We start from the raw sequence: 17,248 nt of genomic DNA, 5'->3' as shown, positions 1-17,248 counted from the left end.
CCTAGATTCTTGACATCTGAGTCTTCCAAAATATCTGCACCATCTGTCACAGTCTAAGAATTACCATTCCAATTATCACCAATAAAGGGATGAAGTCATTTATTACAAAATTTATGCATAGCACCAGTCACCCATTCACCCAATATACAATTGAATGCCCCACTGGGGGATTTTGGATGACTGGTGAGTCAAAGTTTGGGTTAATCATATGCAGAGAGGGCTAGGAAGAGTGTATTGGAATTGTGTGGATAGTTTGAAAGGGTGGATATGAATGACCATATGCGAGATAGAGCAAGGATGGGCTTTTAATTGGTGGTGGCAAAATGAGGTTGTTTTGAAGCATAGTGTGGGATGAGGGAGATGATAGGTGTTTATTCCAAACAGTGGATTACACAATAGCTAGATTTAGTTAGCATTTTCCAAGAGTTCAGGCACAAGGAATGCTTTAGTGCTCCAGGGTAAGTGTGGTTATGGGGGACTACAGGTTAAAGCACGCACACTGGGAAAGGAAAGCAGCTGCTTTTCAAGCCCTACTCCAGTAGTTTATGAAGACTTTACGGCCACTGAATTTATACAAGCTGAACAGCTTGAGAAGAAACACTGAGAAGTCTTTACTGCTGCATAACTGGTGGCCAAGTCCAGGGAGGACATTCAGAGGCAGGAACCCAGCCCTTCCCAAAGCAGATAACAGGGCTCAGCCTCAATCTGCCTCTTCCCAGCTCAGCAATGCAATTCATGGCCTTCTGGGTGGGAAAGACACAAGGGACTGTGTCCTGCATGAAATCCAGACCATAACATCCATCACATTGAGTCCTTCAGGAATGACAGCTGGGAAACGCCATCAGCTGTGATGTAGGCTCATCTGCTCAGCCAACACAACAGCCAATAACTCCGGGGTTTGGAGGCATGTGAGATGAGGCTTTGAGGACATTCCTTTAGGCATTTGATCCAAAATCACAGCTACAGAGTTTGGAATACTCTAGTGAGTCTAGCACATAACATTTAAACAGTGTAAAACCTTTGTCCTGATGCAAACATCGTATGATGAAAAAAAGTATAATAAAAACTGCTTTTAGAACATGTAACTGGGTTAATGCTGTTATTATCTAAGTAAGGCTAAAAACTATAGACAGATGTTTTCCACGATTTGCTAATTGTTAATTAATTTCCAAGATAACAAAGTAAACCCACTGTATCACTCAGATTTAATGATTTCGTGCTGGAAATGTTCAGAATTGCCCTTTTTTGAAATACCTAGCTCACCAGCAAATTCACCATCAGTCTTTTAGTATCTTCTCCACTGAAGGTTACTCTGAAATTTGCACCTTTTCCTTTCAGATCTTTATACAGAAGATGACCACTGACAGTATGAGCAACTTTTAGTTTCCCTTGAGCTTTGAGTTCATGATGCTTTTTGGACGTTATAAGCCCTCAAGTACTGTAACAAAGTGAATGTTCAGCTCCAGAAATTTTGAACCCAGGCAAAGTGAACTTGCTGATTAACTCTGTGAATGAAATTCGTAGTTTAGCGGAGGCTCTGATGACAGCAAATGAAAATGTCTTAAACTGTAGTAAAACCTGCAGGAAATACAAGGCACCTGCTGAGAAATCAACTTTCTCTTTAGCTATTACGTTTAATCTTTTTGACTCTTGTCTAGTTCTTCTAGGGTAGTAGGAACGTAGGTATGGATTTTACAGTGCTGTCATCACCAGTGAAATGTTCATATTAATCTAGATTTGTATGCTATATGGCTGCTGGCAATGAGGACAGTTAACATTCCAGTATCAATTTCCCTTCAAGGATACTGAAGAGCGTTGGAAACATTAAGCTTTGAGGCTGGTAATTTACTAATGAGAACACTGATTCAAAGAGAAATTAGAACCTTAATCTCTCACCCACTGAAGCCAATAGAAATCATTTTGTGATTTCCTTGGGCAGACTCTGTGTAGCTTGTAAAAGGTCACAGAAGAAATCACAGAAAAATTAGACTGAAGTCCAATAACTTTTTGCTTGCCCAGTAGGAGAGTAGCTGCCCCTTGTGCTGCACCTGTATCCTTTATATCTGAATCCCTTTTCCTTAATGCTATTGAGAAATCAGCCTCAATTTGCTAGGATCCCATTTCCGTGTCACCACCAGCTGTGTGCTGTAGCAGAGGAGATGTGAAACAACTGATAGCTTTGGAACACTATTATTTTTCACTCAGGCTAAGCACCACAGGTCTCCTCCCTGGCACCCTGCAATGGAGGCTGATGCTCAAAGCTGATTTTGGAAGCAAAGATCTCTTGGGCAAGTTTCCTACAGAGCCATAAAGCCGATCCCACCAAACTGAAGAACCAAAGCCTTGCCACTGTGTTTACACACTCACAATTACATTAAGTCCTTTAGTACAACTCAAGGCCATGCCCGATTTCATAGAAATGAAATCTCCAAATTCTTTGAAGCAGTTAAACTTTTAACAAAAAGCTGTACTGTGCTGCTGAGACCTTTCATTGAACTAAAGCACCCGGTTTTCAGAGTGACACAGTGACATTGAGGAAATCACAATTAAGTTCTTCAAACGTGTTATTTTATAGGTAGTATTCTCCAAGGCCTGATCCAAAGCGCTCTGTACTCAGTAGGAACCATTCCACCTCAGGGCTCACTCAGTGTTTTCCAACATCCTCTGACTCTGGTAATATTTCAAGCAGTTTATTACAGACTTTCATAATGCAATATGCATTGCTTGTGTGGCTAGAAACCTTTATATCAACAGTCTAGATAAATGCCAGTACTGCTATCATAATACACTTCAGCAGAGTTAAGAAATATAGTGATGTGTTTACAAATTTGATCCATTCAGGGCCCAGGGCTGTAGTAACTTATATATAGGAGCATTTATGCACAAAACCGCTGGAGCATACGTGTGATTATTTATCAAGATGCTCTGTGTATTGTGTTGGTATTATGCATTAGCACCTACTGGATCTAACAGGAATAAACATTTCATGAAAGAACACAAAGGACACCGGAAAGGTATATCACAAACGTATTTTTATAATGAACCCACAAAGTATTTATGCTGTACTTTCCACATAAAGTGTGTGTGAGCTAGCCAAGTACAGCCCTCCCAAAACTGGGTAAGCGGTACAGTTTTATAACGATGATATAACTGAAAGAGCCTTCATTGACTTTAAGTACAAACCTTATGTTTTCTAATGTTCCTTCAACTTACTTACCGCATAAAGGTCATTCCACAGCACAATAGAAGGAATAGATGTATATCTACGATACGCACAACAGATTTAAGCATTTGTACTCATCTGGGTTTAGCAAACTACGGTGTGCAGTGAGTGGCAAATGTGTTATTCTGTTGCTCCATATAAAGTATTATTTTGGATGTTTGAAATAATGCATATAGTTAAAGGTTATGGGGGAATAACGTTAAAGAAATTCACTGTTTCTTGGCCTGATGGTAGTATGGATGATAAAAAGGAGATGGTTATTACAGCCTTGAAGCATTACAGTTATTTTGCTATGATAATAGTCCTCAAATTTGGTTATAGCCTCAATGTGTTACCTGAAAGTTAAAATCCAGTTCACAGGTCTGTGATCACTTAGTGCCTAGAATGTAATTTCTAAAAGATAGTGAGTGGTGATCTTGAGGATAAATCCTGGTTTCCTTAAACTTTTTTTTTTTTTTTTTTTCTTAAGAGGAGGTTTATTTTCCAGAGAATGAATCAATCCAGGATTGTCATTTCTAGATGGAAATCTGCCAAGATGAATCTCTCTCCCTCTTCATACTGTTATCGCTCTTTGTTATCAAGTTATTATGGACTACAGGTAGCAAGTGTTTTTGGCCTTACAAGCAATACACCAAAGCTGTCAAGTGACCGAGAGCTTCCAACCAGACTCTGCATGATTTGAGAGGCCCAGTGGATTGTTTTGGTTCTACTTGTGAGATATTTTGAAATATTACAGCATCCATTACCACAGTATTAGCACTTCACTGTCCTTAATGCTGTTTAATCCATCAGTTTTAGATCCCAAACCAAGGACTCGCTGCCAGTAGTCACCACTACCAATGCAATGCAGACTGTCAGATTGCAACCTTGGCCGTAACAAGGTCACGTAATAAAGCACGTGTCAGAGGAAAGACTGTAATAATAATTATTTTCATTGTGTATAATAAATAACAATATAATAAAGCTTAGTTGTAAGCAGTAGAAGAGCTGTGAAAGTCAAGGCAGTACTTTTGTGTTTCTCATTCTCTCTCTGTGTACAGAAATAAAATTAAAAAAAAAAAAAAAAAAAAAGAATGAGAAGAATGTTCCAGCAAAAGCAGAGCTGGTTCCAGACAAGCTGGGAAAGAAATGAGATGGTGTCTCATCTATGACAATGTAGAATAGAAATTTAATATTTGTTCTGCAGTTTGTGTTCTGTGTTACCGTAGGGGACGGGGAAATGTTGGATTAAAAAAGGATTCCTGTTCCCAGGGTGTATCATGCGTTCCAGATTTCCCTTTGTAGCTCAGGGTACTCAAAGTCATTTCTTCCACCAAAATCTGTCTGAGATCTGTCTTTCTGGAGCTTCGCACATGCAATTGGAAATCAAACATTCAAGGGAAATACTGCAGTTAAGTATTAAACCTGACAGTTTTATATGTCTAGTACAATAATTGATTCCATGTTATGCTAACCTACTCTGCAGGTTAAAGAAGTGAGGGACAGCTCCGTCTCACAGAGTAGTCCCTGAATTATTATTTTTAAGGTATTTAAAAGCACCAAGGCATTTTACATTTCTGTTTTCTTTTATAAGCACTTACGTGGTTGAAGGATAGAATATAGGGAGCACTTGCGCAGACTAAAGGAGAAATTCAGCCCTGAAGTTTCCTCTGGAAAAAAAAAAAAAAAAGCATAGTAAAAAAAAATAGTAAAATATTAAAATTATTTTATTGGAGGGAGAGCTTATATGTCCATTCTTTCTCTCTTTGTGCTGCTCTGTTTATTGCCTGCTCGTGGGCTGTCGGAGGGGCTCCTTCCCACCTCTTCCAGCTGGGGAGTGCCTGCTGGTGGCACAGGCTGAGCAATTTCTGGCATTTCAGAGTTTAAAAACAAAGCAAATGAATGCTCTTTTGAACACCCTCCTTCCAAAAATACATCAGTACGATGTCAGTGAAGACAAATTGCAGATTCCCCTGCTCTCTTCGTGATGGGAAGTTTCCAAGCTCCTTCCCCAGCAGCGAGGTGGTAGAGCCTGCAGATCAGGTGGTCTCTCAGAACTGCCCTCTGTCCACCCAGGTGTTTCTGTTTCACCTAAATGTGTTGCACCTGCAAAAGGCTGCTTCTGCAGGCAGCTGTTTGGGGCACCCAGTTAAAACAGGAGCACCCGGCTTCACTCACCATCCATATATGCTGTGCCAAGTGGAAAACCATTAACTCCAGGATTAATGCATGAGATAACATCTTTTTATCTACTGTTACCAGTAATTGCCGTGACCCGGTGCCTGTTGAAGTAACAGAATTTCTACTTCAATAAGGACCAAATCAGGCTGTCCATGGTCAGAGACCACTTCCTTTTACAGGTAGTTTTCAGTGTGTATTTATGGTGAGAAATGAGTGCCGCTTGCTTTTTGCACATTAGAGGTGCTGGGCTGAAGAAAATGGGTATAACTTTTCTTTTAATTCTATAATCTTATTACTCTGGCTCCAATAAAAACTGATAATGAAATCTGAGGATATTGAGAACTTGGATTTTTTCCATTAAGTTTAACTTGATATTTTTTTCAAGCAATGTGGTACTTACTAGAGTCCAACTCTTTTTAAGACTATCCGGGGAAACATAAACCCTTGCAGCGAGCCATTTTCTGTCAAAATTACATCTGACCTGCATATTTTTGCAATTCTCCGATGCATTATACAGTCAGATCAGGTTGTTCCTTGACCAGTTGTTCACCCCTATGAATTGCATTAGCATTTAACCTGTCAGTTTAAATTACAAAGGTAACAAAGGTTTAGGAAGGTTACAATAGATCCAATCTTATACAGAAGTGTGGAAGAATAATCTTAAATCATCCTTCAATGCAAGTGTTATTTTTTCTCCTGACATACATATACTCACCTTCTAGAAACATCACTGTAACTGCGAGCAGCTTTTTATGGTGGAGGAGTACATGAGATCAGCAAAGCATGTGAAATAAGAGAAGTGCCAGCAATAAGACAAACACGTAGATTTTATTTGATCTTAGATTGCATCACCTTTCCTCATTTTCTCTTCTGTTCTTCATCCTTTTCTAGTGTTAAATTTCCTCTTCTTCTCTCTCCCGGGACTTTATTCCTCATTGTGCCTGATTACTAATTTAGGCCCTATTCTGTAGTCCCATCAGCACCTCGTCAGGGGCTGGAGTCCATCAAATCCTGCTAAATCTTGATCCTTTAAACCTGAAGATACCGTGGCTCTGAGAACCCAGCATTTCTTTGAACTGTGGTCGTCCTCTGCTGCACGCTTACAGCCCCACTGCGTCGGTTTGACTTTGTGTGTCTTCACTACTGTAGGTATTCCTGTAGGGTTGTTCCAAGGCATAAGGAAGATGTGCAGAATGCCACCCTCCAGCCTCACGATGCCCCCAGAGCATCAGGAGAGCAGAGCAGGAAACCACAGGGTGCACCTATGAACAATAATGTTGGGAATGCAACTATAGGTTGCCTGAATACAAAATATGATCTAATTCCCACTGCAACCACTGCCAAGCTCTCTGTACCCCTCCCAAGATCAACACAGGCACTCCATAGCCTTTCACAAGGCTAAACCAGCATATGTTGAGCCCCAAATGCCACTGACTCGAGCAACAGAAAGAGAAAAGCAACCAACTACAAACGCAAAATCCTAATTCTGTTAACCTATAAATGCCATGATATTTCCTTCATATTTTGCTCCCTTTCTTACTAACACTGAAACAAATAGCTTCTGCCAATAATATTCATATGCACAAAGTTCACATCAAAGTCGCTCTCTTTTGTCTGCATGGAAAATACATCATTAAGATAATAACGAAGCAAATACCAAAAGTGAAGCCAGATTGTGGCTGTTGCCGAGTGCGTGCTCTTAGTTGCATATTTCTTCTAATATCTGTAGATATTGAAAACATTATAAAAAGATACTCTGTCCAGTGTGTCCAGAATGCATGCTAAAAATGCTCTAAAAATAGCAATGCCTGCCTGTGTATTAAGTTTAGCAACAGGTAAATGCTAAATACGACGTGGTTGGAAAAATAGTTTGTGTATATATCTTTGTCTGCTTGCACAAATACCAACTTTACCACATGCTGCATTAGCTGTGCCATGATGAATGCTGTTGAATAAGCAGAAGAGAGGAGGTGGCTGCGTTTGGGCAGTGCTGGAGTCAGGATGTGTGGGTCCCACCACCCCCAGCTGCCCCATGGCTGCCCCATCCCAGCATGGCATCTGAGAGCTGTAACCATCCAGAAACAGATATATGCGAATGCATAACTGATTTAAGAGCATCATGAAAATCTATTAAGTATCCAGATAGAAAATAGAACTCAGTGCCTCCGTGCCAGTCAGCATGAATTTCCAATGAGTCATTAGAGCCATACAGGCATTAAAAAGACAGTCTTCACCGTGAGAAGAACGACTCAGACCTTGCTGATGTCATCTGCAGTACTGAGTAAAGACAGGTGGACTGCTCTACTGATCCATGCCAGGTTTTATTAAAGAGCGCATTGGGAACTGTCAGACTTCTGAAGACTGCCAATAATATCAGTGCACTCAGAGGGCTCTCAGGGCCTTGTCCCAGCTCTGTTCTCAATGCCTATGGGATAATGTTAAGGAAATACACAAAAGGTGATTTCCATTTTCAGTGCAATGTTCACCTCTCTGCTAACACAACTGTAGGCACTGAAGCAGAGCTTGGATTTCGGTAGTTTTTGGCCCCAGCACACCTGCTGTTTGTATCTTAAGCCTCCCTTACCTGGTTGTTCCTCCAGAGGGGGTTTCTCCACCAGGCTCATCCTTCACTGAAGTCCCTTGTGAGTGCAGTGTTGGGGATCAGGCTGCAGCTGCGGAGCTGATGGACTCAGCACACAGATACCAGAACAGATTTCCAGGTGCTAAATACTCCAAGAAAAAAAAAAAAAAGCTGGTTTCATCTGAGAGTCCTGCTTTATAATTCCACCCCCTATGCAATGGATTTCTTCAGTGGATACATCTGAGAAATATCTTTTTCATTTTTCAACACTTTTTTCTTCTGGAAGAGCAGAACATTAAAACTATTGAAAGGGAACTGGCTCCAGATTTATTTTTTGTTGCTTCACTGTTATTTCCTCTTTCCCAAAATAAGCAGTCTTCATCGGAAAAACAGAAAATCCACTGCCCTCAAGTGTTCTCAGGGACACAGTGGGGACATAAAGTTCAGTCGAGGAGACAAAAATATGAACAAAGAACAGAAAGCCACAGCCCTTCATTCAGCTGCAGTGTTCATGTCCCTGCAGCTACGCTCAAGCAGCCAAACCTGAAGTTGATTAAACTTTGGTCCTAATCCATGTCTTCCCCCCCGAAAAAATGAAAGTTAAATAACAGACTTTTCCGTGGGTTCATGTATTGAATTTTCTGGAGCAGAGACCCTGTGCTGCTCTGCTCTATGTGGACCGGCAGCCCCAGAGTGAGGGTGAGAGCACTGCTCTGTCTCCCAGCCCTTATTCCTGTAATACCTAATGAAATACACCTGTCCTCTCTGTTGGACAATTGATGTGGTTAGTGCTTTTCTTTTCATCACTTACGTACGTCTGCTTCTCACTGCTGGGCAATACAAAGCTCTCAATACCCAGTCCTCCATTTAGTGATCCCCAAATGCTGTCGCTTTTCTCTCTGGTTCGGTGCTGGCATTTGCTGTGCTGCTGTTTAAAAACACAGAGAAGATATCTGTGGGGAAATGATGAATACAGCAAATTGCATTATCTGAGCGTCCAACTGCCATGATGGTCCCCAAAGCATGGAACGAAATTTTATCTGGAAAACGGGAACAGCAAAACCATTCTACCCCCAGTGTGAGTGGAGAGCCATGAAGGACTTCTGAAGGTACGAGGGACACAAATCCACGTGTGGAAATCTGAGAAAGCAGAGTGAGAGGAAAAAACCATTGTGAAGACAAATTCATTTGAGCAAACACAAAAAGATTTGCTCGCACTAACGGGTTTCTGATTGCATTTTTTTTTAGACAAAAATAAGCAACGTTCGGAGCAGCCAAAACGTTTTTGAAATTCAGCACCAGTTCTGAAGGAAACGTTTTGAGAAATTAATTTGCAGCTCCAGAATTAGTGTTACAAATGATTTTTAAAAATTTACAAAAGTGTTACGTAGCCATGGCTGTCATAGTTCCTATTCCAGATGCGTTCTCCATATAAATGAAATTGGGTCATGTATTCAATACGGCACACATGCTCTATTTATGGTTTGCAATCAAGCCGTGGAATTCAGTGCCACTCTCTATCATGAAGTCAGACTCCGAGGCTAAATGACTTCATATCCTTAAATTTTGTCCCCACCATATATTCCTGCTTCGGAGAGTGAATGCCTGAGCTGAAGGCTTCTATGTAATTTGTTTGGAGTGCTGACCTTCCTTTGAGGTATTACCACTGTTTGTCACTCTTCTGTTCACGATAGTGGATGAGACTTACCAGTCCTTGTTGCCTGTGCTGTCAGATTGCTTAACTTAAATATTTAAGCTGGAAAATGACTTTGTGTTTTTACTGATATCTGGAGTAATTCAGGGATAGGATCTTTGTAGTACCTGGGAGCTCCCTGGGACTCCTGGCACAGTCCTGCTGCGTTAATGCGTAGCAGGAGAATGCCACCTGGGTTCACTACATTGAATCTGATTAAAAACAGGAACACAAAGAGGTGAAGAGGTGCAGACCCAACTGCACTTCCCTAAAGTTCCTGTGCCCAGGCCCAGAAAGGCAGGAGGCAGTGATTCCAAACACCTACTGATAGATTACTTTCATTTTTGGAAAATTTACCTGAGCTAATTACCCGTTGTATTTGCTGTTTAAAGCGGTAGCTACTTTGTTTTTTTAAATACGACCTTTCCATTTATTGGGTCAAGGATATCATCTGACCATGGAGGTGAAAGTGAAATAATTCCTGACACTTTACATTTTATTTCTTGTAGGTGACAGCTCTGGCCCTCAGCTAAGAACTATTATGATTCTCACATTTTGCTAAAGAAAATGCATAATCACATCTTTTCCTCAAACTGCAAGGATATATATTTTAGTCTCTTCTTAGGCATCTGTTTCTTTCCTTCAACAAATACAGTGTGCTGCTCAGCCTAACCTAAATGCAGTCGCCCTGCTAAAAACATAATCTTTAGAACAATTACACTCACAAGAGTCTCAGGCAGTTTTCCTGCAGAGTACAGCAGTTATCAGTATAGGAAAGTACAGGCAAGGAAAAACAATAGCTCAATTACTCCATCTATTATTAACATTGTGGCTCTACTGAGAAATTTAATGACAGGATCACAATGAGAGGCTGACATACGTGTCACAATAATATTGTCATAGCAGGTGCGTGTACCAAATGTAACTTCTGAGCAATCTCTGCTACACAAAGTGAGGGTACTCCTGTTGGAGCACCTCTGCCATTAGCTAAGCGTGTCTAATGCAGATGTACTTATTCAGGATGGAGAAGAGACAAGTTCGGAGAAGTGGCTTCTGCTTCTGAACCCCCTCTGTCTGTTGATGTCTCCCATGCCAAGATCTGTCGGGGCTGTCTATCGACAGCCATCTAGCTGCAGATTTTGTGTTTAGATACCACAAGGCACTGTGTAAGTTTTAAAGGCACATAAATATCTCGTTGCGCTTACAGAACATCACCCTGAAAACTATTCCCCTTGGTCCGTCAGACCTAGGGCTCTCAGGTACTTGATGGCATTGATTTCTGTGTAATGCATTGTCACCTCAGAGAGCAGATGCTTTGCTCTCCTGTGAAAGGTAAATTACAAAGGAGCGAAGAAAAAACAGAGGAAAACTTGTGAGAAGGGGTGGAGAAGGTGAGGCAATAACTTCAGCAAAGGTGAAGCTGTTCTGTTGAATCTGGTTCTCCCAGGCAGAACTGAAGTAGATAAAACACACGGTGGCATCTTAATGCTTAGATTTTCTTTCTTCCCTTTATCATAAAGTGAGGGAAAATATTTCCTCACCTGTCTTAGATCTACCCCTCAGACAGCAGATCTGTAAAGCTATGTCAAAAAAGAAGAATGTTCCCAAAGCAACAGAAACTCTTGAAGTTTGCTTGATAAATTATTTCTTCATTTCTATATTCAAACAAAGCACATGTATTTTCATGCGCCGTTGAGCAGAGAAATACTGTGAATTTCTGTAGAAAGCTGCTATCTTTTACTTGAAGAAGTCATTTGCTGGGCTTTTCAAAGCACAGTAAAACACTCTGCTATCCTTCCTGCACCCTACTGAGTGTAAGTGCAAATAAATCTTTTTAATGTTATTAATTGGATAGTTTCAGATTTTACTTAAAGTAATTCAAGTGTTTTCTCTGTGTTTTTCAAACTAACGTGACGGGAACCTGATATTACTGTAATGTCAGTCTCAAGGAAAGCCATCGTTAGACATGCACTGATATCAGTAAATTGCAAAAATGTGCAGTTCAGAGGACTGAGACAAAGAGGAAATGCTCTGCAGAGCAAAGCAGGACCACAGGAGGGCCGGTGTGAGCTCGTACCTGGGTCCAAAGAGCCCTTGGGACTCTGGGATGGAGGCTGGTAGGTCAAGAAACAGGTAAGTTTGATAATTAAATGAGACTGAGCAGACACATTCATTATTACATTACAGATTTAACTGAATTCCTAAATGATGTCGTGGCATCCAGATGTGTGACTGGAATCACACGAGATGCTGGCCAGAAGTGAAGAGTGGAGGAGGGAGCCTTTTGGGTTACGTGGGCTTGCTCATGCCCTGGGAGCTCAACTGAACATCAACCACAAGATGGAGGGAGAAGGAGGAAAAGTGACTGTTAATGGCTTCTAGATGGAGATGCAGATTTTTTTCCCTAGTTTCTCAACCAAGCAGAGGTTGAGGGGTTTCTGGAGGCTGGCAGCACAGTGGGGAAGTTCCCAGCACAGATGGAACTAAAATTGCATTCAGGATGCAAGGGTGTAAATCTCACGTTTTCAGTCACCACCTCCCCACCACCAACTTCTGTCAGCTCAGTCAAATTAATTGGTTTCAACTTTCTTTTTTTTAAACTATAAATTCATTAAAATTTTGAAAAATTGCCATGGCAAGAAAAAACACAGTCTTCAGTTAACAGTGTCAACCTGCTGTTGCACTGGCTTTTTTTTCTTCCTAATTGGATATGTTGAATCAAGTTCTGCTTAGCAAACTCTTTTTATTTTGGCAAATCAGCTTTTTTTTTTTTTTCTCTTCCAGTGGTAAAAAATTGTCAAGAAATTCCCAACCATCTTGTATTATTTCCCAGATGTGGCGGTAGCTTAATGAAGTCATAGCTGATTTCAGACTACATTCTGGCATATTTTAGGGCTTCCTGAGGTATCAAGGGACAATCAGTCACCATGCACGCTCAACAAACTAGGAGATGATATTGCAGGAATCGATGTAGCTCTGTAAGGATTTGGAAGGTGTGCCTATGTTGGAGAAAGCAGTGAATAAAAGTACAACTCTATTGGAATTTAATGTAACCATCCAACGAGTGAGGACTTGTACTTGTGTGCTCATATAAATAACTTAGCCAAAGGAAAGGGAAAATTGTGAGCTTATTAACTATCGATTAATGTACAAAACGTAAGGCCAACATTATAAAGTGATCCTCAGCTATATGCTAATTCTGCAACCATAAAGGCTCTTTCTGATTGGAAGTGGATAATGTCTGTTTCTCCATTCTATCTAGAAAAATCAATCCGGGGACATCATAGAGTAAATCAATATTTTCCCACTACATTACCTGTCTTTCTCACGTATACCAAGCCCCATTCCTTGTACAGGCAAATTTGTGTTTCCAAAGCTAACGGAGGGTGTCACTGTACTGTGCTTATGCAGAAAGCATTAAGAATAATGTTGTGTCAATATTGCACTAACACTAATAGCAGCAACATTTTTAAGGACTCTTGGACAACTCACTATTAGCATTTCAACATTATGAAAATAGACAAAGCCATTGCTTTATCTGCAATAAAGTCAATGGAATTGCTGGAGATATAGCGAGAGTATTACACACATAATTACCACCGTGGTAATTTATTCAATAAAGCTCCCGTTTAATTACAGGAACCTATTACATTGAGTGATGTGTTTAGCGTGATTTATATCTCAGATGTAAATATTCTGAGAGAGAGCCATGATGGAAGGAGCTCCTGGCTCCTCTCTGTGTTTCACTTGGGGTGCTGATACAGGGAGGCACAGCAGCGGGTTCCACTGGGCGGTCAGCGTGCCCACAGGAGGTGGCTCAAGGACTGCAGCCTACAGCCAGCCTGCTGTGATCAGCCCTGGCTGGCAAGTGGGAGAAGCCACCACTCAAAGTGGTGATCATTCTGGAAACACTGCCAGCTGTTGGGAACATGACTGATGCAGTGACACAGAGGACCTGGGACGGGAAGGGGCAGAGCCAGCAGGGTGAAGCCTGAGAAAGCCCATCGGCCCTATTGAATACTCTGGCCAGACATCTCTTTTTGTCATATAAACGTGGGGACCAGCTCCTTGCTCCAGCTAGCGCTTGATTAGGGAAACAGCAACCATTATTTGCTGATAATGCTTCCCTGCTACTTGGGACTGTTGCCCTCCACCACCAGAAGCAGACATAAGCCAGCAGTGATCTGTGACATACAATCTATGATACATCCCTTTTCAACATTTTGCTCACCAACAAACACTGAGAAAGCTGAAATGGTAATTTTTTTTTTTCCCTTAAGCCAGTCCACTTTGTGCCTGCATCAACAGACCGTGTATCTGAAATAATAAAGTAGGAATGTATACTGATGTACATTAAGTTAGGAATACAGAGAATTTTTGCTCATGGTGTGGAAAATTAAATATTGTTTCCTACCAGCATGACATTGCAGTGTGCTCACAGCTGCCTGCGCTCTCGCCGCCCTCATTCCTCTCTGCCCGTGCCCTTGGGGCATCCGAAGGCCGTGGTGACTGCAGCAAGCTTCTCAACCACAGAGCTTTAAAAGAGAAAGATATTTAGCATTGTAATAAGTCTCTGTCTCTGAGCTGAACCTGCACTGTTTTAGTACCGAAAAATGTGCCGAATCACCCCGTTGCTTAATTCTTATCCTCTACAGGGCTCAGAAAAGAGAAGAAACATCAGAATGAAAACATTGCTGTTTGAACACAGCACACTTTTCAGCACCCATCCCTCAGAAGATGCTCACTTCTGTTATCACAAATTTAAACAGCAAAAACCTCAAACCCATTCAAACCCAACCATGTCAAACCTGACAGGAAATGACGATGCTCATAAAAGCCTCAGCTTTCTGCAGAGACATCTTGCTCGTGGAAGGTGTTACCAATTGATAACACAGGTAATATTCAGCATTCTGCATCTATGCTGATACTCAAAGCTGCTGTCAGAGCTGCTCTTTATTGACATTGGCACGAATACTTTGCTCCTTAGGTAAAGATGTTATTGTCAGAAGCAGCTGAAAACGTTCCATAAGATATTTCTCAGTTTAACTATGTAAAAGTCTATCTTTAGAGACTCTCTTCACAACAGCCATTTGGGAATTTACCTGAAGTCTCACTTAAAGTCTTCAAAGAGCATTTGAACTTGAAAATAAAACCGGGTCTGTGTCACTACAGCCACGGGCAAGCAGCTGATGTCCCGTGTACTGACCTGGTGAGGGGCTGTACCAGCCCAGAGGAGTCCTGTTCCCTTCAAACCATCACTGCTACACCATGGAAGATTAATGATGTCCAGGTAGATACTGCTTAGTCACTGAGTGCCACAACATGTGCTGATTCTGCTTTATCACTGTGCATTTGTATTTTCAGTCCTTCTCCTCGATGAGCTTTTAATGATGAGGAAGCTACTCAACAATCGATGCTGAAGAGGTTGAAATAAGAAAGCCACTCCGGCCACGTAAAAACCCTTGCAAAACTCCAGGGATGCTTCACTGCAGCATGACAAAAGTTAGAAGCAGTGCCGTGGAGCGATGGGGATCTGCGGAGGAACAAAGTAAGAATTTCTGTGCCCATTGCTGTGTTCTCCTTCAACACTGAAAACAATGCTGGAAATGAATAAACCATTTTGATGCTGACATTGTTTAACCTCGCTTTAACGTCACACTTAAGGCAAGTCACTGGAGACCAAATGTACTGAAAGATCTAAACAGTTTGCATCCAGTGGAATCAAAAGCTACAGGTGCTGGCTCAGGACCTCATGGCTCGGTCCTGCTGTGGTCTCACCCCTCCGGTGACCAGAGCTCAGTGCCATTTCACCCCATTGCCATCCCCATGACATTCCACCCCACCCAGCTCTTACTTCCAACCTAATTTGACTGAGGTGGAGAAACCTCACGCTCTCTGGAGATCGATTCTCCTCAAACAAGCACACAAATGAATATTTTACAAGCCATATAAATGAATCACTTTCCATTTTTCTTTTTTTCACATCTGCTGCATGAAGGAGATGCGGGTACCAACCTGTGGTGGCCAGGTCCCATGCCAGGGGTCAGCAGGCACAGCTCCCAGCATTCCAGCCTCTGCCCATCCGTCCTCTTCCTTGGGCTCCCTCCTAGGTTCCAAAGATAGCATTTGATACTATTCAGGTTCGCATGTACTTTTTGACATCGTTTTAACTCCTGCTCAGCTGTAACAATTGATTATTAAAAATATGTAATTGCTCATTTGTCCCAGAAAACACATTTGTGAGGTCCTGTGCGTCAGTGGTCTGCAGTGACCTCTCTGTTAGTAACAAACAGTGGTGCACCGAAACTACTGATGTGAGCAGGAAGAAAACTCCACGTGTGGTTACACCCTTTAGCACTTAGTGGTCAGTAGCTAATATGGCATGCCTTGAATGCGGCTATGGGGAATTAACACTTGACACATCAGCATCCCACTGCAATAACCCTATGCTTCTGACTTCAAAGTCGATAGGAGAGTAATGTTGAGATCAAAGACTTGCAGCACAATTACGGGTTTTGAAGTCTGCAGGCCATAGAAATGGGAGGCATTTTCCTTCCTTCGCTCTTGTAGTTTTGTGAACTCCCAAGATCTCTGAGTCACTGTTCCAACTTTTGATGCAAACTAATATTTGATGCACCAGGATCTGGAGACGCAAAGAAATTCCAGACTAATCTGTGCCGACAGCAGAGGCTCTCTTTAACTTCCTATTGATTGCTCAGATAGAGTGTAAGGTTTTCCTCTAGAAAAAAAAAACAGAAAAATCTCCCTCTTAACACCTTAACCAAGGAATTCCTCCAGTCCGACTTCCTTTTACAACCGAGACACCAGTAGTAAGTCAGACACTCAGAATCACACAATTTCCAGATGTGCTGTGACAGATTCACAGTTGTCCATTTTTCTGGTACATATGTTTATCAAATCCCTTTATCCTTCTGTATGTGAGCAATCTCTTCCTCCTGCTCATCTGCTTGCTTTTATCAATATTGGTTGCCTTGCTTCCTTTGCCGAACGTTATCTTTGTCCACGATGCTCCACGATGGATCGTTTCAAATAGACGTAATCAATTGTGTTCATTGTGAAATTCAGTATTTTTGTGGGAAAGTGTTTTTTTAACTTCTTCCTGGGCAGCCGCTTGCAACTGGGACATGAAAAGCAAAAGGAACGCGCTGTCCCTTTTACTGCCCTTGAATGGAAGTGCAGATGCTGGTTTAAGGTTCATCTATGATATGATCTAGATTTATACAAGAAATAATTGCTCAATTATCATGACAACATGCCTGTGCTCAATATTCCGAATGAGCTATAAAACCTCAATAGGAAACAATTAACTCAGGCCTTGCAATCCATATCAGACAGTGCTGCGAGTAAAACCTGGACACTTTGCATTGCACCCCGAGCACCTGCAAAAGCTGGAGAGCTGCAGAAAGCAGCACGGGGATCATCCACCGTGGAGGAACCCACTGCACTGCGGACAGTAGGGAAGTGCTGATGCTGCCAGCCCCCCTACACGGGGATTCCTGAAAGTCGCACTGCATTACTGCTTAGGTGTTCAGCTCCAAAACTCAATTGATGATCTTTGGATGTAGCAGTG

The sequence above is a fragment of the Numida meleagris genome, chromosome 11 (genome assembly GCF_002078875.1).
Source record: "Numida meleagris isolate 19003 breed g44 Domestic line chromosome 11, NumMel1.0, whole genome shotgun sequence".
Lineage (NCBI taxonomy): Eukaryota > Metazoa > Chordata > Aves > Galliformes > Numididae > Numida > Numida meleagris.
Note: the sequence above shows the minus strand (reverse complement) of the source record.